The following is a 23,087-nucleotide window of genomic DNA, read 5'->3' on the forward strand; positions in this document are numbered from 1 at the left end:
TGTGTGTGTGAAGCAGATCAGCAAAGATCTTACAATATGCTTGTGTGAAAGTCTTGCATATGACTGCAACAACCCTGTGATGTCATTGCTGGCCTTACAAAGCATTATGGGGTGCTGGGAAAAAAGTCAGCAACAAGGAGTATGTATACAATACATACAAGGAGAATTTTCAGGAAAATATTCAACAACATCAGTGACAAACACGGCATATTCGCTATGAAAAACACTTTGGTGAATTTCGCTAAACAACACTAACGTCTAGGCTGGTTCACTCCATGAAAAGCTCAGGAGACTTTGGAGGTTTAAGCTTATTGCTGACTTTTACTACTCAATGAACATGGGCTTTATTTCCATGCTGGCTACTGTTGGAGTGAAGTTTGCATGTTCTCCTCTAGTCCATGAGACATTTCTCTGATTTCTTTCCATATCCTAAATATCCACATCTTATTTGGTTCCTTTGTGACTCTTGCAGCTGCATATGTGGATGCGTTCATAGTTGCTGACATGACATCCATGACTCATTTGTGCTTTGCTACAACACTACTGGGAAAGTCTTTAGATCCCTGTGTCCTGTAATACAAGAAAGTATTCAGAAATTGATTGAATGGAGTGAGTCCAGTGGGACTCTGCCTCTCAGGTAACATGGACTTTTATCATTGAACTTATACATTTAGTAGTCATTAAAACATGGATCATTTTTAAAGAGTACATGGGATGCATTTTATCCATGCATCTATTTTTAAATCAGATCATTGTCACTGGGGACACAGGACCCAAATCTGGAAAGGACAGATGTGCTGGTTAATCCAGAATCAGAATATCTATCCATTTCCTACTCTACTAAATCCAGATCCAGTTAGCCCCTTCACAAAGCACACCTGCTCACAATGGGGAGATTAAACTGAGTTGAACACCTTGTGGGAGGAAAGCCTACCTATGCCATAGACACAGTTGAACCCCAAAGTGTGGAGCCATAAAGTGCTAACCCTTCTACTTCTATACATGACATTTTGGTTATGTCCCATCCTATCTTAGTCGCAGTACCTCCGTTATGCCTGAAACATTCTTCTTGTATGTTCTGTATAATTTCTAAAGATTTAGTGAGTCATTTTCTTGGCCTTTAAATTGGGGTCTGAATTTAAAAGTGCTGCATACAAGCTGTGCTCGACTGAACAATCTGTTCTCATTAAAACATGTTATTCTGTTCTTCTTGCCCTTATAATCTTCTTAGAATCAGTTTGGTTTCTTGGAACCCACTACCTACCCTGCCTTGGTCAGACATGCAGCATATGACTGTTATCAAGGCTTTGCACTTTAAGTTAAAGAGCCTAAGAGTAAAAAATGTATGGCAACATCTCCTGAGTAAATAAGAGATATCCTGGATAAATAATTCACTTAAGTTAATTACTGCTCTCTCATTGGTAAAGCTTGCATTTCAAGTGCAGTCAAATCCTTTATTCTATTAATTTAGCTGTGAAATGTTGACCCTGCCACTCTTAGATTTAGTTAGTGTTCCCAGGTGGATTTGCTGTAATTTTCGTAACGTCCTGCACAAAATGTAACAGAAAGCAACAAATTCAAAATGCACCTGCTGGTCATGGCTTGAACCAAATGCATTTCTAGATGAGGCAGACACTAACAGAGTCCTAAATGGAAGCAGTTACCAACCACACTTCACGCCTATACACTGAATATAGGCATTGACTATAGTTATCTGTAAAGAGCACTATGCAAAACTACACCAAATTGAATTGTTCTACTCCAATCTGCGTCAGTGTAGCCCTTTATTCCAGCACTGAGGTGTTTGCTCTTTAGGAGCTAGTTTATTTATATAGCCTCCCCTGTCTGACCACAGAAAGTAACGTGAATGAAAACAAACCCTTGTGGACTTTACAATTAGACTTCTGTTAATTTTATTTCTCCTGGTCTGGTGCTGTGGTTTGCTAGATACTGTTCACCATCTACTGAGCTCTTGTTGAGACTCTATTGTTGCTGTTAAGTGCTTGGAGAATCAAGTCTTATACAAATTTCCTTTCTTTATTCTGTTACAAATCCTAAACTCTCTCCATGCAACTCATAGTGAACTTTAGTTCAGCTTTATTGTGCCATCTCCCAGCAACTCTCTGGTTACGTTTGTGTGCAAGAGGCCCAGTCAGCAATAATGCTCAGAAGACCTGTCCCTTCCTTATATTGTTGGTTCCTGACATTCCACCCTTCAACTTCGTAGGCATCATCAGCCTTCCTTTTTACTTTATTAGTCCATATTTAACCACAACCCCAACCAGATAGAGTTTGAGAGGTCTGTTTTTACTGTTAAGTGCATCCAGTACATTGTATTGACATGAATTATTTCTATTAAAGTGTATAGATAGATAGATAGATAGATAGATAGATAGATAGATAGATAGATAGATAGATAGATAGATAGATAGATAGATAGATAGATAGATAGATAGATAGATAGATAGATAGATAGATAGTGTGAGACATGTCCAGACACCACCAGTTGGAGACCACATCTTTATACGAAATGCACGTTTATTCACAGTCCTCCTTAAAACACAACACTTTCCCGCACAGCACACTGTGCTCCTTCCACCAATCACCTTAAACTCGGGCCTCTCTCTCACTGTCCGTGGGCCGCCTTTCTTCTCTACACGGGAGCTTCGTCCTGCTCCCACTCCCAACTCCAGCTCACTGATTGGAGGGAGGCGGCCCCCTTTATTCTCACCCGGATGAGCTCCAGGTGCTCTGCCTGACTACATTTCCTGGTGTGGCGGAAGTGTCAGGAGAGCACCCAGAAGCACTCCGGGTGTCCCTGGAAGGATCATCGTCCATGTTCCCGGGTGTGGTGGAAGTAGACGTTTCCCGGGCTTCATGAGGCTCGGGGTGCCCCCTGGCGTTGGGCACGGGCCCCAACGGGCTTGAGCCTCCTTGCTCCCCTTCCATGGCGCTCTCCTGATCCAGGGAGGTTGCCCCCTTGTGGCCTGTTAGGACGAATACGCCACCTCCCGGTCCTTTCAGGCGTCCTGGCCAGGTCTGTCCCCCAGCCTTCTGCGACGATAGATAGATAGATAGATAGATAGATAGATAGATAGATAGATAGATAGATAGATAGATAGATAGATAGATAGATAGATAGATAGATAGATAGATAGATAGATAGATAGATAGATAGATAGATAGATAGATAGATAGATAGATAGATAGATACTTTATTAATCCCCAAGAAGAAATTCACATTTGTGTTCTCTAGGAAAGGCACTGTATAGAGTAAACTGTGACTTAGATACTATAACAAAAGACAATGAGAGATCATAAAGGTTTGGGGCACCCAAGGTGATCCCCGTATTATTATTGAACAAAATCACAAAAGTGATTTAACATTCGTTGGTGAAACATCTTTCCAGACTGACTCAAGATGGTAGAGGTGGTGGTTATCAAGCAGGAAGAGGAATGTTCATGCAACTGCAAACCAGAAATGACTTTGGAGGTCTTTGAGCTGTCAGTCTTCTGACCTGTGGCTAGAGGAAGATGAGAGGCATTAAAAGACAGTGCCACCCCTTGACCTGGGGTGGAATTTCTTTTCCATGAGCCCTGAAGTTGTCTCCCATGTGTACGTATGTGACAATACATATAATAAAAGAAAAGTGGAAAAAGTGGATATCTAGTAAAACCAAATGTCTAAGAAGTACAAGTTCGTTATGTGACCTTGAGCAAATTACCATACTAAGCTTGGAATTTTACTGGAAGGCACTTTGTAATCTAAAACGTAGGAGAGCCATGTTGGTACAGTGTTGTTGCCTCACACTCCACTATCTTCAAAGCTGGCCACTGGATCTTCTCCTGTGTAGAATTTTCTGCATAATGATTTCCTCTGGTACCCCTGAGATGTGAGTATATTCTGTTAACAGAGTCACTAAATTGCTCCTTAATGAAGTGGTACAGGAGGTGTGCATGAGTATGGCCTATGAAAGCCTGGCATCAGGTCTAAGGTTCATTCCAGCTTTATGCCCAGTGCTGGGCAGATCCTGGCTCTCAGCAACCTTGCAAAGAAGAAACTGTATTCACAAAATAAGATGGCTGGATGACAGCCATGATGAAGGACAGAAGCAGATTGCCATTTGTCGGATTCCTGACCTTATTAGTTCTCTGCATCACCTTTAAGTTGTACAGATGTCACACATTATCAGGTTTCTGACAGTCATTTTTGTTTGTTTGCCCTCCAGACTTGGCTTTAACATTATTAATTTAGACGTTAAGTCTTGTCTGATTCTTTAAACCTCTTTGTTCTCCTCGTCTCCTTTATAAATATGTGTGTTTTCAGATTTTCTTCACATCTATCCTGAGCTCATGTACATTTTTACTGTACGCTAAATGCTTCTCAGCCTCAGGATGTCTCATTCTATTAATGGCCTGGCTTTGCCCGTCCATGGCTGCTTGCTAACTGTGTTTTTAAGTGATTTATTCACAGAGAGGCCACATCAATAAATAAAAGGTTTTAATCAGAACTGTCCCACGGACATGAGCTGTAAGTCCAAATAGGCTCCATAAGAAGGCAATGACACGGATCATTATTGACTATGACTGATATATCAGCCGTACGGTGCAGATTACTGATTATCTGACAAAGCCATTTACACTGCAGGTCCAAGGAGACCCCGGGGTGTTTGTGAATGGACCCTTCACTCTGTGAAAGTTCTTTATTCATGTAGAGCATACTTTGACAGAATCTGTAGGATGCACATTCACACATTTATTTTATCACAGTGGTTTTCAAAGTGTGGTCCACAAATTGGCACTCATCTTATTTGTATAAAGTGACGTTTTAATCACTCAGACACATTCATCCAGTATGTAATTATGTGGTTTTAAAACTTGAACTACTACTGCTGTCACTCTCATAAAGTCTTCACTCACCAGCTTATGTCATAGCCTGAGTAACATCATGTTGAGCCAACTTTGTTACTTCTTCAAAAGCACTGAAGTTTCTTTAGGTATTATGTATGAGTATGGTATTCATATTGAAGCTTTCTTACTTCGCCATAAAATATTTTAAGAAGCACTAAGAGAGAAGGCAGGGACAGCACTGAGAGATGGCAGGCCGGCCCGTCTCTATGAGGCTTCTCTTCAGCTGCAAAATCTCCTATTTTTTAAATTTTTATAGTGGCCATTTTATATTCTTTTAACATAGTTTTATGGTGCTATTCTGCCACTCAAAGGAAAAGGCAGATATATTTTTTGAATGAAAGATCAAGAGATGAAACATGGTCAAAAGCCAGGCCAAGACTGAAACCATAAAGTCAATAATCCCAAAATATTAAACCAAAATTAGTCAGGAAAACGCATGCAGAGAAGCGTCAACAAGGACAAACATGCTGAATTTTTTTCAACTAGAAAAAATGTTATTATGTGTAAAAGAAAAATGCAAATACCAAAATGTCAAATTAGAAAAGTTATGCCTAGTGTCCACGGTTGTACTCATGCAGATTTAGTACACATCCTTCTTATGATGTGGTTTGAAAAAGTCACCGATGCACAGCCTGACATCACAATCAAGACAGTAGATTTGTGGTTTTTTTGCCCACTTTTCTTAGAATATTTTTTCTTTTGCTTACACATGAAACAGTAGAATGTCAGTACCTGATCCACATGCTCGATGCACCCCTTGTATTTTTGTAGGTTATTACAGAGCAAGACTTAGTGACTCCCGCATTTCCCCTGATGTGAGCATTGACAATTGCTTCTTTGTGAACAGCGCTTAGAGAGCTAATGTCTTGTCCTTCCACTTGATCTCAGTCAATTTTTTCCCTTTTGCCACATCAATACTGCATCCCTCTGAAGCTTCACGGGACAGATTAACCAGGCATATCATGGCAGTTCAGTCGTCCAGTGCCGTATGCATCGGTTATCATATTATGCATTGTGTGAACATCTGAAGACCAATTCACATTGATATCACTAGCACTTAATTCAACTACTGGTTCAGTTTCACTTTGTTGATTTACAGCTTTCCATTTACACGCCATTGTGTGTTTTTGTTGAAGGCCCCGCCCCACTCATGAATATTGATGAGTTACTAAGCAGTGAGCAAACACATAAAACTATTCATGCTTTTTTGGCAGAATGATGTTATTTTATCCACTAGCTGGAAGCACCTCACTGTCTTGAGTGTTATTTGGGCTTAACACTTATGTTAGTTAATATTTAATATTTTGATAACTGTTTGTAAATTGTCATTTAAGAAAGAAGCAGCTTTCTGAAAATAAGCCACTGTAATTTCTTCCCCTGAAATTTTTAGGAATGCCATTACTTTACTGTTTGGAAGTGTAATTTATGGCAGGGGGGCTGGGAGCATGCATCAAACCAGTTTGGCAAAGGTGCCTCTCTCTGTGCAGGACATTCTATAAGCCATCCCCCCATTAAGATAGCTTAGAATGGAAGACAGGTTTGAAAAAAAAAAAACATTTGATCTGAAGTATGACTATTTAGGATTGGTCTTGACTATTCTGTACCCTGACTCCTCATTGGTCCAGGATTTGACGTTAGTCACTCTGCCTTTCTAGCTCTCTCTTGCCATCTTTCCATGAAGAGAAGGCTACCTCTCTCAGTGGCCATATTCAGACAGACACATTGTCTGCTTCTGACACTCCATTCAAAAGCCGTGTGGTAGCAAAGACCATCCCAGACTGAACACAAGACAGAGAGACACCTGGACAGAAGATGAACTGCTACTTATTGCAGGTTGTAATGGTATTTTTTTGTCTTATTCATTTTACTTAATTTATTCTTTTGGATATGTTTCCTATAATACATATTTAATAAAATGTGAAGTTCCTTCTCCTGCATGTCTGTTTGCTCTATCTAATTGTCTGAGCTTGTAGATGTAAACAGGGAGCAGGAGGAAGTGCAGAACTACAGTACCTGACCGTGTGGAAACAGAATGGGATTTAAGGCATTTTGTTAAGGTCTACATGACAAAGCATATAAAAGGTAACATAGAGTCACCCAAGACCCTGTCACGAGAAAACAACACTTTACATCGGATCATAACAACTTAGCTTGAGAGACATTCGGGCTTAACTAGTTTTATACAGAATTGCAAGCCAGAGAGACACTAAGGATTAAATCATATCTGAAATCTCAGACAATCAGGAATTTTGCGACACTGACCTTCATACCTTGGTATAATCTTAACACACCCATTACTTGTATTATCTAACGGTACCAAAATAGTTAACAGATTAGAAATCTTTAGCACACACAAATTTTGTTTTGATTTGTTAAATTTGACTTGGCTGTATGGAATGTTAACTATTTCTAATTAAAATCAATAAAAATATAAAACAGTGCACACATATATCTCTGAAGACAAGCTTCTTATTTATAAACTAGCAGTGTAAGCCCGTGCTGTAAAAAGCCCGGAGTCCTAGAAACTATTGAAATCGTCAGAAAAAAAATTTAAATGTACAGATGTCAGGTAATTGAAAGGAACAACTCTAGGCATCTCTTTCCTAGGAGGATTCGTTTTTCCGACGTGCTCGCCTCGCTTGTAAAGTAAAAGGGATACCATTTTGCCAGTGTTAGCAGCTAAGCGACTTTGTCTTTCTTTGGAGATTTTGTTTTACTGACGTGCTCGCCCCACTTGTGTTATTAGCAGCTAAGCGAGTTTCCTGTTTACTTGGAGGCGGAACCCTTACCCTGACTCCACCTCTCATTTCCGGGCCGGACAGACACACACACTTCCATGCAAAGACATTTATATATAAGACTAGCTATGTTAACCATCAAACACAGTTAATAGTAGTAATAATACATTTTAAAATATTTGATACTGATATCCTGCGGTGGGTTGGCACCCTGCCCGGGATTGGTTCCCTGCCTTGTGCCCTGTGTTGGCTGGGATTGGCTCCAGCAGACCCCCGTGACCCTGTGTTCGGATTCAGTGGGTTGGAAAATGGATGGATGGATGATACTGATATCTCTTGCCTTACGTAAACCATCAGCATTCCTCCTATGCCTTTCTTTCGTATCCTTGTGTATCTCAAGCTCTGTTACTTGGTGCATCCTCTCTCAATCGCATTCCTGTCAACCTTGCTAGTCAGAGTCTATCATTTTGAGGTGCCTTGCTTACCTCTGGTCCGCTTTTTGACTACCACCAGTGTTGCATGTGGCCCCTGATTACCAGCTGTGAAAACATCACTCACATTCTTGTAAATACAGTGGAACCTCAGTTCATGACCATAATTCGTTCCAAAACTCTGGTCGTAAACTGATTTGGTCATGAACCGAAGCAATTTCCCCCATAGGATTGTATGTAAATACAATTAATCCATTCCAGACCATACGAACTGTATGTAAATATATATTTTTTTTAAGTTTTTAAGCACAAATATAGTTAATTAAACCATAGAATGCACAGTGTAATAGTAACCTAAATGTAAAAACATTGAATAACACTGAGAAAACCTTGAAAAACAGAGAAAACTAACACTGCAATAGTTTGAAGTATAGCGCTACCAACCGCTGGCTAAAAACCCTTTTTTTTAATGAGTTTTAAGCACAGGGAAACAAATGAACATTTGAAAAAATCCGTAATTTAATAAACCACCAAGAAAAGTAACATTGCAACAATGCACGCTACGAACCGATCGCTGTAAACAGAAGTGAAAACAAAATCAAGCCCAGTGCATTCTTTAACTGCCTTCCTACCTTATGCGTCCAGCCCCCTCTCTCTCGTGCTGCCTGTGTGTGTGCGTCTGTCTCTCTCTTGCGTTGCCTGTGTGTGTGTGTGTGTGTGTGTGTGTGTGTGTGTGTGTGTGTGTGTGTGGTGCTCTCTCTCTCTCTCTCTCTTGCTCACTGCACAGGAAATGCACAGGGAGAGACTGAGCATGTACAAACCGAAAGGGAAACTGGCTTGTTCGTATACCGAGTGTGTGGTCGTGAACCGAGGAAAAAGTTTGGCGAACTTTTTGGTCATAAACCGATTTGTACGTGTACCGAGACGTTCGTGAACCAAGGTTCCACTGTACCTTCTGTCTTAGAAGGTGACTCTCAGCATTCCTCCTACACCTTTCTTCGATATCCTTGTGCGTCTCAACCTCTCTTGCCAAGTGAGTGCTTTCTCTCTCAGTCACATTCTTTTAAAGCCAGCTTGCCAGACTCCATCATTATGAGAGGCTTTGCTCACTTCTTGTCCACTTTCTGACTAACACAAGTGGTATATGGGCCCTTATTACTGCTGTGAAAACATTATTCATATTCTTGTGAATATTTCCTGTCTTTGAAGGCAACTGTTAAGGTTCATCCTATGCCCTTCCTCAGTATTCTCATGCATCTCAACCTCTCTTGTTTGGGGCATGCACTGCCATTTGACTGAGCATCCAATGCAAAACTGACCAATCACGTTTCTTGGACACAGACACAAACACTAGTGTTTTATTATACATTGGAGTCTTAAAAAATAAAGTGTATTTAAATATGATTATCACTGTTCCCTTGCTACCTGTTCTGGGTACAAATGTTACAGAATATATTAGCTAAACAGGCAGTTTAACTACCTAGTTAGGGTAGTTGGGAGCATGAGCTGACACCCACCACATTATGAACCATCTGGATTGGGACCCGAGTGCAGCATACACTGGAATAGGGTGAGTTTTTGTATGTTGGCTGGAGTTCCACTCCTGCCCCCAACCCCCAGATTTTCCCTGTAAGTTGAAAGACCTGCTTGCAGGGCTGGATACAGCTTAACATCAATGATGAGACAACAACAATTATAATGTTTTGGGGAATCCGCCCCGTATATTGTCAGTAGCACAACAATCAAAAAAAGAGTAATCATTAGAGACTGAGCCCAATGTTACTAATTTGGTGTTCTTGGGCTTCATAGAAGTCCAGCAGGAAGAGGCGGGACATGGGCGTAAGTGAGTATGGCAGAAGGGCCAAGTCTAGTGTTGGAAGTAGGTGGGTCTTTAATTGTTCTTTTCTTCTGAAGGTCTATGGAAGAGGGAGAAAAGGCATTACAGTGAACCCTTGTTTATCACGGTTAATCCATTCCAGACTCTACTGCGATAAATGAATTTTCACGAAGTACGATTCTTTATTTATAAATCAAATATTTTCGCAGTTAGAGTATAGAAAACCTGTTTACGACCTTCTAAATACGTTTTTTAACATTATTAGAGCCTTCTAGACATGAAATAACACCCTTTAGTCACCATTACACTCGTATTACCCAATATATTAGACAAAATAAGAGAAAATAAGACATATTAGACATTACAAATATCATATTATTATTATTGTACTGTACATTTAATTACACACACACACAGTTCTTACACACAACCACTAACCTATGAAGGCACAACCTCAGTAGGAGAGTCTTCAGGTGGTGCAGTATCTTCAGCAGGTGTGTCGTTGTCTTCTTCCGCTCAAGGAGTACTAGGAGTAGGCAGTGGGTGTCCGGGAGCGCTGCTGAAGAACATCTTGATAGGCAGTTGCTGGCGCTGTCTTTTCATATGCGTGAGGAGGCTTTTGTAGGGTATTGCCATCTTTGATCATATCCAAGAGTTTCACCTTCTCCTGGATGGTAAGCATCTTCCTCCGGCGCTTAGTTTCATTGTCAGAAGGCTTAGAAAAAGCAGCACGTTTAGGAGCCATCATGGGGCTTAGATAAAAGTTCTCAGAAAGTACATGCGTAGTGACGTAAATGTGTATGAGAAAAAATCGCGATAGAGTGAAGCTGCGAAAGTCGAAGCGTGATATAGCGAGAGATCACTGTAGTGCCTTAGTTTCATCAAGCTCTGATTCTGCAGCTTACCCTCATTCAAGCCCTTAGGATCCTTCCCATGTGATTGTGTGTGACACGTCATACCCAGGACGAAGCAATTGCAGATTAAGGGCCTTGCTCAAGGGCCCAATGGAGTAGAGTCACTTCTGGCATTTATTCAAGGCAGTTTGCATATTCAAACAGAAAATTTTACCCTAACAGTGCTGATGGAAGAGCAAAATTGCATCCCGGGAAAATTAGTAAAACTTTCAACATTGTGAAAACTAATCCAAAGCAAAAAGCCAACATCAGAAGTAGATTCCATGGACTTCAAAACGCTATTCTGCATGGGTAACTTTGAATAAATGCCCAATGAAAGCTGAGAAAAAAATTTTAAAAAGCAGCTGATTAAAAGCACTATGATGACTTTTCTCTTATGATGAGTGTTTTCCTAATCACAGAGCTGGAACTGTAGTCACATGCTGGTGCCTGAAAGAGTTTAGTCCAAATTCGAGAATAAGCCACAGCAGTGGCAGGGGGCAAAGTTAGAATCTTAGAAACACAACACAAGGCTTCTTGAGATATGCTGTACAGTATATCTTTTTGGATATGCCTCTTCTAGTTTTGCACACCTAGATTGGGGAATATCTGTAGGATTTTAGGTATGTTTTACATCACTCAATATGCTTACTAAGTATAAGAGCCAATTGTAGAATATTTAATGTTAATGTTAGAATGGCTTAATTTCAATAATAGAATATCAGCTTCTTATAGCTACCTAGAATAAGGTATATTTTTTTCCCCCTTTAAGTTAACATGAAATAGAACTTTCTTTGCTTTATCTGTAAAATGTAATTTTTAATTAAACCAGCTAGGAAATAGTCTAATCTAAGCATGGACTGTTAGACAAGTATGCAAATAGAAATACAGTTTTCAGACCCTGCTTAACATGCTTAATGTCGCTAGACTACGACTGTCTGACCAAATTTAGAGGAGCGAACAAGATCCATCCATCCATCCATTCTCCAACCCTCTGAATCCGAACATAGGGTCACGGGGGTCTGCTAGATCCAATCCCAGCCAACACAGGGCACAAGGCAGGAACCAATCCTGGGCAGGGTGCCAAACCATCACAGGACACACACAAACACACCCACACACCAAGCACAAACTAGGGCCAATGTAGAATCTCCAATCCACCTAACCTGCATGTCTTTGGACTGTGGGAGGAAACCCACGCAGACACAGGGAGAACATGCAAACTCCACGCAGGGAGGATGTGAACCCACATCTCCTTACTGCGAGGCAGGAGCGCTACCACTGCGCCACCATGCCGCCAGCGAACAAGATATAATATAATATAAATGACTTATGAGCTGCAGTGATAACTTTATTATGCTTCCAGACAATGAAGTGTTAAATAAATATATATCTTAATACATATTTTTTTTATTTTTGATATCACTTAGTATTGATAGTTATTTTTCTGCATCTATTTTGTGTACAAGCCATACTTTAAATAGGATCAAGACAAAAACAAGTTATAAAATGTATGTATGGTACGACATTCAGGTGTGTTTGTCTATTTCGCTGTTTTAAAGTTGGTGCCTTTTCAAGACTTCAGGCTGTCATTGCCAGCAAAGGGTTTTCAACCAAGTATTAGAAATGAACATTTTATTTCCAGTTATTTAATTTGTCCAATTACTTTTGAGCCCCTGAAATGAAGGGATTGTGTTAATAAAATGCTTTAGTTGCTTCACATTTTTATGCAATTGTTTTGTTCACCCCACTGAATTAAAGCTGAAAGTCTGCACTCCAACTGCATCTGAGTTGTTTAATTTAAAGTTCATTGTGGTAATGTACAGAACCAAAATTAGAAAAAAGTTGTCTCTGTCCAAATATTTATGGACCTAACTGTATACTGTGATCTTAAAATATGAGATGAGAAATGTAAAAAGGTTTGAGGTACCAACTGGCAACGACCTTTAATGATGAATGGCCAAAAAAAAGGCAAAGAAAAAGTACTTATGGGTACAGAACACTTTGCATTGGCCAAGACAGCAAAAGAAAGGCGAGGAATTGATCCTTCCACCTTAAGGAGTAGTCCTCAAATGAACACTGACCTCTGGTGTCTTTGATGCTTTTATATTACTGACCTGGAAGGGGTGGGGCTTGGTGGCAGAAGCAGAAGGTACAGTAGCTCATCTCCTGGCTGGCAAGCATCAGAACTGTGGATAGAAGGGGAGATGTTATTAGTGAGATTGCCCCCTCTCTGCTTGTGGTGGTATTACCTGCCTTTTTGGAGAATCCAAGATGTTCCATAAGCAAACATACTTGACAATTTATACAAATAAGCAATATATGCTGTTTTTATATACAGTGTTTGTATACAGTGGTGGGCAAAAGTAGGTCCACAGTTGTTCGTAAGGAAAAAGACATGCAGGTTATGATTGCTGCACTCAAGCACACTTTAATAATAATAATAATAAGAAGAAGACAAATAAGAAGGCAAATAATACAAATAAATAATACAATAATTAATAAACAAACAATACTACAGCACACTCACAATTGTAAGCCTACTTTAGCCCACCCCTGTATATAAACTCACACTATATATGTTATCTACATTAATATTACATATAAATCCCACAGACAGGATGTTAGAAATTCTGAGTTTGTTCCCCTTTAAACAGAGAAAGAGCAATCGGCATTTTCAGAGTAAATGCAGGTCATAACTGATGTCATTCCAATCACTTTTATAATCGGCTGCCCTGCTGTGTTTTTCATACACGACAATGTTTCAAATGTAACGAGTGTGATCCAACCACCAAACAACGCTGTTCAAATTGCAGTCCTGTACCCAGTAATGTCTAAGCGATGTGAGAGGCCAGTGGGAGTCCCTGGGAGCACACAGATTAGCCCTCACAAATTAACTGTGCAGCACTTCAGTTTTATCAAGTGTAGCATTGTCTGCTTTTGCCTTCCATTGAGCCCTGCAGAGCTACTACTGTTGACAGCAAACAATCTGTGAGGGAAGAATTAGGGAAATGTTGGCTGATGTCATAAACTTGGTCATAAACATGTCATGATGGAATGAATCCATTGTCTCACTTGTCCACACTCCAGGCTGGTATTGGTGATCTGATGCTCTGGTCTAATCCTTTGCCTTTGTTGGAATGTCTTCCATGTAAGCTGTGAGACAAAAACTGATTGCCACATCATTGCTGTTGATCAACAACATCCCACCATGGCTGTCATTTAGCCCAACTCACAAGAGAAGAATCATCAAGAATTGGTTTCAGCACCTTGACCAAGACCAGCTTCTAGTCATTCATCCAATAAAAGCCCAAAAGAACATCCATGGGGTGACATGAACAAATAGAAGACAAATGGATCACTACAGGGATCTGCCTCACTCCAGTCTAAAGTAACAGAAGGTCTCAGTCAGGTCTAATTGGACTGTAACACTTTGCATTCTGCACTCTAGTAGCATAGGGTGTTCCTGACTGCAAACTGTGCACAAAGTGTATCTTCCTAAAGACTGTACTGCTTTTTGAATTTGTTGTAACAGTAATGGCATAATTGCAAATTCTAGAATTCAGCATAATTAGAGTCCAAGGGCCTTACAGATGCCCCCAGGGACAGGAATCAGTCATCAGAACAGCCACATCACTTCAGGAGCTTTCACAAACTGTCACAAACATCACACAGCAGGAGGGCAGGCCTACAAAGAGCACTGTCAACATGAACTATTAATTGCTCCGATATGCCCACCGTCCGACAGATTCCAGGTCTCTGTGTCAAAGCTGGGTGGACAGCAGCGCTGACTTCAGCAGGTTTCCTCACTTCTAAGGACTGATCCTCTAAGTCCATTTTTTGTTTTTTCTCCACTAATGCTTTTATTGCTCTCATACAGAGAGAGGCGAGGAGCTTCTGATTTCCACTGACCATGACAAATATGTATGTAGCCGAAGAAAATAAAATCAGAGAGGGAGTGAAAAAAAGAAGTCCTTTTTATTTTCACGATATTTTAGGTTGAGTTCATCTTGATCATTTATTAAATTCTTATAATAGCAATGCCATTTTATTTTTTGTTTTGTCACCACCATTTTGAGACCGTCTGAGGTTACATGACATGTCATTTTATCCCAAGCCAATATTTTAAGATGGTGATGCCCAAAATTGTGTTATCCAAGCTTTGGGTTCTCTTCAGAAAAAAAGAAACTGCAGGTTTGTTAGGGGAAGAATATCAAGCTAGTGATGGATTTTTGCAACAACTCATCCTACTGTTAAGACTATGTCACATTAACAGATCCAGGCCTTTAATGACTTCTTGGGCACAGCCGTCAGCAGTGTGTCTGTCTGCGGAGAGAGTGACGACCTTGTTGAGAGGTTTACTTACCTGGGCAGTGACATTCATGTCTCTGGTGACTCTTCCTATGAAGTCAGTAGACGGATTGGGAGAGCATGGGGGGTCATGAGGTCGCTGGAAAGGGATGTGTGGCGCTCCCGATATCTATGCAAAAAGACGAAGATCCAAGTCTATAGAGTTCTGGTGCTTCCTATCTTGCTATATGGTTGCGAGACATGGACACTATCCAGTGACCTGAGACGAAGACTGGACTCCTTTGGTACTGTGTCTCTCTGGAAAATCCTTGGGTACCATTGGTTTGACTTTGTGTTGCTCACAGAGTCCCGAATGAGGCACATTACCTGCATTGTAAGGGAGCGTCAGTTACGACACTACGGCCATGTGGTGCGTTACCCTGAGGGTGATCCAGCTCGTAAGATCCTCATTGTTGGAGACCCAAATGGCTGGACCAGGGAAAGGGGATGCCCATGTAACACCTGGTTGCAGCAGATAGAAAGTCATTTCCAGTGGGTGGGACTGGACCGCGTGTATGTCTGGGGGGTTGCCAACTGGGATCCTGAGGTGCTTCATCGTGTAGTGGGTGCGGCAACGCACTGTACCAGTGCATGCTCCCCAACTTGACTTGACATTACAGTGATTTCAGTTGTTGCATAATCTTAGGAAGTTGGAGGCAATTGACGTCACACTCCCGTGAAATAGTAAATGTGACAATGCCAGTGACTCACAATTACTGGAGTCCACGACTTGTCCCAACAAAATGGAGCAGCTTTCATTTTATCTTTAGTTGTAGGGATGGGCTCTGTGTGTATGAGAGGTGATGACCAATGACTGCTCATTTGGAAGTACAATTCATATAATGCAGTAACATGGAGTAAGAAACATGGGGGCTTTAGAACTCTCAGACAAAACAGAACCTCATCTGTCTGATGTCTCATATTTACATACAAAGGAAAATGAATGGAGAAAAAAAGGACCAATATGGCTATTGAACTTGCCGTACCTGTTAACCCTTTTTACAGCACCAGCTCCATCAGGCAGCACTTTAATGGCTGCCACAAAAAGGGACAAGCTTGATTGTGCTGGAATGTCGGCACTTTGTCAGGAAATGTGACATATGCAGTGATTTTCAGTCATGCAAATTGTTATGGTCCAGAGTGACTGAAGTCAGCAAATCTGATATACCCCACGACTAGTGGCTTTAAGTACTTACCACCATTTTCTGACATTTTTAAATTATATTCCTAACACTTGCCTTGCCTCTGTTTTCCTGTAGCAGGGCGAATATTTTAATTTGGGATCAGAACACGAATCGAAAACAAAAAAGGGGACTGCACCAGGGTCGAAACCAGAGAGACAAACCGATCTTCTGCCATGGGTTGTGCTGGTGGTGTCACGAGAGCATACTCCAGGTGGCCTCTGGGAGGGTGTCTTGACAACAGCCACAAAATGGCACTGCCCGTCAATGTTCAAAATAGCACCATGATAAGATGCAAAAAAAATATATATATATATAATTGCTTAAAGGATCAAGATAGGATGAATTAAACTTTGGAATCACATTCATCAAACTCAAAAACTTCGGAATAATCACCAGTAAGTCGCAGAAACAACTCAAGAATGCAAAAAAAAAATTAAAATTAATAAAGACCAATCACAATAGTGTTCAGCACTTTGAAAAGCTGCATTGTAGGTATAATTTGCCCACTTTACCCACTTTCCATTTTTTGTATCCATACCATGCATTTTTGTTCAGCTTGGTTTTTGCGTTGCCTTCCAGGTGGTGAGCACCTTACCTTTAAGCCATGTGCTCACTTGTACTCTTTAATGGCCCTGAGAGGATTACACAAAATTGATATTGTGTGAGGGGGTGCTTGAAGAGCCTCCTAGCCACTTTCATGATGCCCCCTCACAAAATGCCAATCATCTGGGGCCAGGTCTCTCCCTGCTTCACTTTATTGTCTGCTTGGGTGCTCGTACTGACTACCATGGACTGGAGATGGCTTCTTTATAAGCTGCAAGATCCTAACTCCACTAGCACTGTTTATGTCTGAACACCCGTGGTGAGCTCAAAAGTCTCGTCAAGGGGGCGTTTGTAGATTTTAGGAGTGCATTCAAAACTATTCTGAAGCATCTGCTGACAGACAAGTTTGTAGAATCTAGGTGTTAACTGTATGAATCTAGCAGTGTAAAATGTAAAAAGAAGACACCTAAACAATTAAGAACCTCCAATTTAATACATGCACTGTCTGGTCTAATTACCCAAGGGACCCCAGCAGTGTTCACCTTTCAACCCTAACCTCATTTTTATACGAGCCCCAGAAAACACCTCCTGGGTCCCAGCCACTGTAAAAGTTTTGAGGTCATACTCTCAGATCTCCAGCAGTCAGTTCCATAGCACAGGGTCCAGACAGATACTCCTTCATGATGGCATGAGGTTGTCCATGCATGCTGCTCTGGGACTCCACTCTGTCCCCTAACATCTCCTCACATACTAACAGAAGCAAACCTGTGACCGCTTGTTTATATTTAGGACTTTAAACAATCCTGTTTTATGTCCTCTAGTGCACCCTGTTGGGTATGCAAGGAGTCACAATTGACCTTACTATCCCTCTGGGGCTAATTTCAAAACAATTGCATAGAAGTGTCATGAATTACAGCCAGGAAGTGAGATTTAATTCATCCTTGTGATTCCTACAAACTCTTCTCTCCAAAGTACTGCACAATTCAGTGATGTGTGGTGAGGTTCATGGCTGGTGAGGCACTGACTTGATTTAGAAATACAGTATATGAACCCAAAAGAGTAACTTATTCACTATTCATTTGACATCCGGCATGCACATTGACTACTGGTTATGTTTCATATCTCATCAGCATTCTTTACACACACATAGGTAAGGTGCATATTTGGCTAAGAAAGAACAATAAATTTATAGCGGCGAGAGAGACCGGAGAGAGCGCATTTGCTCTGCACCCTCCATGTGTTCTAAATTTGCTGATGTAATTCCACAATTCATACTCATACAATACAAATGAAAGTATAGAGTGGTGTATTAAAAAAATGGATTTCAATTTTGACCTTAATTGAAATATTTAGTTGTTTTTAAAAGCCTTTAATTCTAAAGCTTTAATCAATTTTAATACAGACTGTTCAACAGAAGGATAACAAGAAAATTAAAAGAATATCTTATTTAAGGTCAAAATTTAGTTTTTAAATATTGGATTGTTTTTTCTTAGTCTGATCCCATTTTTTTCTTTTATAAAATTTAAAAATGTTTATGGTCTTACCTTACCTAAATGATGTCCATGATGTCCTATCCTTCTCCACGAAAATCTCCATCACTTTCTTGTAAAAGTCTTCCTTATTTTCCTTTACTTTTAAAAATCTTAATCTTCCATTTTGGCAGTCAGTCGGAACAAAAAATAAAAATAAACGGAGCGTTGCAGTGCACTTGACTTTCTGGTATCGCTAAATTATTGGCGCCTCTGCGTAGAAGAACAGCAGCGACGAGGACCTGTTTGACTCACATGTACCCCCTTCGCTGTTTCAAGGTACTGTCTGCCTCACCTTGTGCCTTTTCTCTGCAGTTTTATGTCCAATCGGCAAGACTAAATATATCAAACACATTCATTAAAGATATTAGCCAGACTGTGGAAAGTCAGGGTGTATAATAAACGTGTCTGCGAACATTAAATTGGCGACATACAGAGAGACAGCAACAGGCATGAGCCAATTGCATGCATCAACCCCATGTGTGAGGGAGAGTACAGTCCGGGTGAGGTGAGGCTCGTATTTGAACTGGAAATGTGCCAATTCAGCGATTTTAACTATAAAAATGATTGCAATTATTGGAATCATACAGAAAACAAATTTATAGCACAGGCCAGTGGACAAATTTATTTTATGTTATCATTATTCGTTTTTTTACTTTTCATGATGACAGGTGAGGCTCTGCCTCCCCTGACCTCACGTCCCTGGCACAATTTATATACAAATGAGTACCAAGCTTCATTTTGGCCTTATGTGCTTTATACATCTCCTGATTGCCATACCCTACACTGGTGTGGTTGTTAAAAGTTGTGTTTTCAGCTCAGGAATGTTTCAACAGTGTAGGAGGACTTGGTGACATACTATAAGCACTGAGACATTAGCACTTGTAGGAATGGCCGTCCAAGAAGCAGGCTTTCTCATTTCTAGTAGAGCAGTCTGACTTGTAGCTACAGACTGGCCCACTATCAGAAGCACAGCTTCACTATGAATCATAGGTTGTTCCTTCAGCCCACGGTGGGCACTGCCCTGTTGCTGTCTATCCTTATACTGAAACCAATTCTGCATCCTCTTGTGGAATCTTCTAGGACACTTCTGGCTTTTATTTTGTGCTGCATGGCACTCAGAGACAGTGGTCTGATGTTGTTGAGTTCTGGCATAGCGTCTTCAGTTTCACAGAAGAAGAACACAGGACCTCCTTGAGTGGTCTTCTGCATTTTGGTGGCATCTACTGGCATGGTGCTGAATGATGAAATCATATGCCTGCGGTGCTTCTATTTAACTTGTCACTTCTCACCTCTGCCTCTTTGAAATCCAGAAGTCAGGTGAGTTAGGTGCTATCCATGCAGAGGGTGAACTGCTGTCCCTAAATAGGGAGCCAAGATCGCCACAGACCTCTTTGGGTATTACATACTAATCCACTCCAGTCTGGCTCTTGTAGCCAACCATCCTCCCCATGTCTCTGTCTACTTGAGACAGGACTGCTCTGATGCCATGTTGCTGGCATTGCTGTCCAGGACAAGCTGCTTCTTAGGGTCAGGGTATGTAAAGAAAAATGCTGATTTTAGGGTCTCTTTTGATTAGCAGAATGTCATTTTACACTCCACACTCTGGTAGGTCAATAAGTGTAGTTGTGCTACTGTCTCCACAAATCCAAGATCAATCAAGAGTAAGACTCCAAACTCAGGAAACTACAAAGTTCCTGTACTCAATTGGGCCATGGCCAGTCATGCATGGTGCCAATCTTCTTGGGTTTATTGCCTCACTGACCTCATGATCCAAAACCTCGGCTTCTTTCGGCCACAGATGGCAATTTACTGAGTTCAGCTCCTGTCTGGTGGCTCAGATGGCCATGAAAACTTCCTACAGGTGGCTAAATACTCCTTCAGTGTTGACAGTGCACTGACTGGGTGGAATTATGATCATCATTTGTTCTGTGAGGTGTTTGGAAATGACTGCAGCATGGCACAGTATGAAAGGCATGCTTGCCATAAAATATGCTCATGCTGTTTTTCAGCCAGGTTCTGTTCCCTTGCTCAAAGGTATTCCAGGTTTGGTTTGTTCTTTTTGTTGTTTTTCAAACATTCTTTTTAACATTGTATTCCTAATTCTGTTTTCAGTTTTGCTTTGTGTTTGTTATATTTATGTAATATTATGATTTTTGTTGTTATTGTGTTGTTTATTGATTTTATGTTGCATATATACTGTATTTAGTGCTTTTTGTTATCTGCCGTGCCTCCTGCATGTAGAGCTGTACTTAAGTTGAAGCTGGATATGGATTGACAGCTTTGTCATTGCACTTTTGTATTTGAATTCTGCTTCTCATTTGGTGCTTATGTTCTTGGATTTTCTGGTATTAACTCCTGGGATTAAGGTACTGTCTCTGGATACTGATTTTTATATTTGTTTGTTTGACAGGCAAAATCTTTTTTTTGCCCTTTGTTTTGCCTTGACATTTTGTCTTTAAATTCTTTGATTATAAGAAAACTTCAATTTTTGAATTTGGACCAGAGGTTCTACAGCTCTCCTATTATTTATTTTAGGACATTTTGAGACTTTGCCCAATTTTTGATCCTGTACAAGCAAGAAACCTGCCATTTGAGTAAGGGTGTAGGCTACCTGGGGTGAGGCCAATGCCATGGGGCCAGACGTAAATTAAGGACCTCTTTTATTTGCTGTATGGAAGTAAGGAGCTGAATGAGCTGGAACCACTTATGGGGTTCAGGTCATCATCAATTTGAGGCAGTAGGTATGTGTCTGGATTCATGTGTTCAGGAACCTGCAGTCAACCCAGAATCCCCATCTGCTATCCTCTTTCCTGATAAGAAGTACGGGAACTGCCCACAGACTCAAAGTTGGTTCAATCATGCCTTCTGCTGCCATTTCCCAGATCTTTTCTTCCTGGTGTTTTGATGAGTGGCAGCCTTAGAATACACAAATAGATTGGAAAAACACTGCCAGTGTTTAAGTTGTGCTGGACAAGATCCATTTTGTGGCAGTGTTCATCACAAGCAGAAAAAATGCTTTTCTAGTAGAGTTCAAAGCTGTTTATGTTGGTGTTCTTCCAAATCTACAGTGCTACACCACCACAAAGCCATTACAGCCATTTTAGTAGTCACATATTTAAGTAATACAGGCGTTTAGGTGTCAGAGTCTGTCCATCAGCTGTCCTTTCACTTTCCAGCACCAGGTGATGGCTATTGCTGATGGGTCTTTGCTAGTGTTGCAGGTCTGGTAGGCACAAAGGCTATGAATGTGGCTTTGGTTGCAGCAGCTTCTTTCCCACACACGTGCACCATTCCTCTATCAAAATCCAAGACTGCTATTTGTGCTACTAGGAAATCTGCTCCTAAGATGCATGTATCTTACACAGAACTCATTCTCGAAGTGAAAATGTCAGAGTTTAACTCAGAGGTGTCTCTTTATCCAGAAACAGAACAGGTTTCACTTTACCTTAAGTCATAACAGTGGGCTCTTTGTGCGTGTTAGAATTAAAAACTAATGAGAGCTCAGCAGAAATTTCAAGGCATACAAAGTGGCCACATCAAAAGAAGAACATGTCAGGATCACATAAAGAGAAGAGGGGCTCATATGTCCAAGGTTATAAGGTACTGGGCAATATGACTCATGAAGAGTATAAAGGATGCTGTGGACTGTGAGCTCCAGGCCAGCAAACTGATTTCTGTAATAACAGATCTTGCATCTTTCGGGTAGCAACATTGGACATTATTTCAGACCAGTCACTCGATTAGAATTTGCCCTGCATGTCAATTTAAATTATCATGAAAAAGCATTCAAAAGCACAGAGATGAAACCTGCTGAGACACTGCAGTGTGCAAGAGAAAACCAGCAATACTATCAAGATCCCTCACAAAGGGAGGACCTGCAGGGTGGTCAATAGGGAGCAACTTACAGATGCCTTCCAAGTGTGGGGAGGAGAGGCAAGGCTATTGGCTGTCACCCTCCTTGTTACTGCTGATCTATGGACTGGGTCATTGAGACATCCAGGGTGCAAAACTGAAATGGCATCCATTGGAAACCCTGGACACAGCTAGATAACCTAGACTTTATTGATGACCTAGCTCTCCTTTCTTACACTCACCAACAGATGCAGGAGAAGACCAGCATCATTGCACATAAATCAGCTCGACTGGGCCTCAATAGCCACCAAGGGAGGAGTAATTTCCTCAGGGTAAATTCTGCCAATGCAACCTCCATCATGCTTGCAGGTGAAGCACTAGAGGAGGTGTATAGCTTCATCTACCTTGTTGGCGCCATTGGCAAGTGGGTGGGTGTGAATACTGACGTAAGAATTACAATTGGCAAAACAAGTGTAGATTTCCTTTAACTAAGGAATTTGTGGGTTCAAGAGATCTGTCTATTACAATCAAGATCTGACTCCTCATTATCAATGTGAAGTTAATCCTATACTATGGAGCAAAGACACGGAAGACTACCGTTACCACCACTAAGAAAATTCAGACCAGAAGGATCCTCCAGATATGCTGGCCACATACCATTAACAACCAAGTGTCGTGACTCATCAGCAACAACAACATTTATTTATATAGCACATTTTCATACAAATAATGTAGGTCTTGATGAAGAAAAGAAAAAAAAAGACAATGTAAGAATTAAAATAAGACATCACACATTAACATAGAATAAGACTAAGG

Source organism: Erpetoichthys calabaricus, chromosome 10 (assembly GCF_900747795.2).
Source record: "Erpetoichthys calabaricus chromosome 10, fErpCal1.3, whole genome shotgun sequence".
Lineage (NCBI taxonomy): Eukaryota > Metazoa > Chordata > Cladistia > Polypteriformes > Polypteridae > Erpetoichthys > Erpetoichthys calabaricus.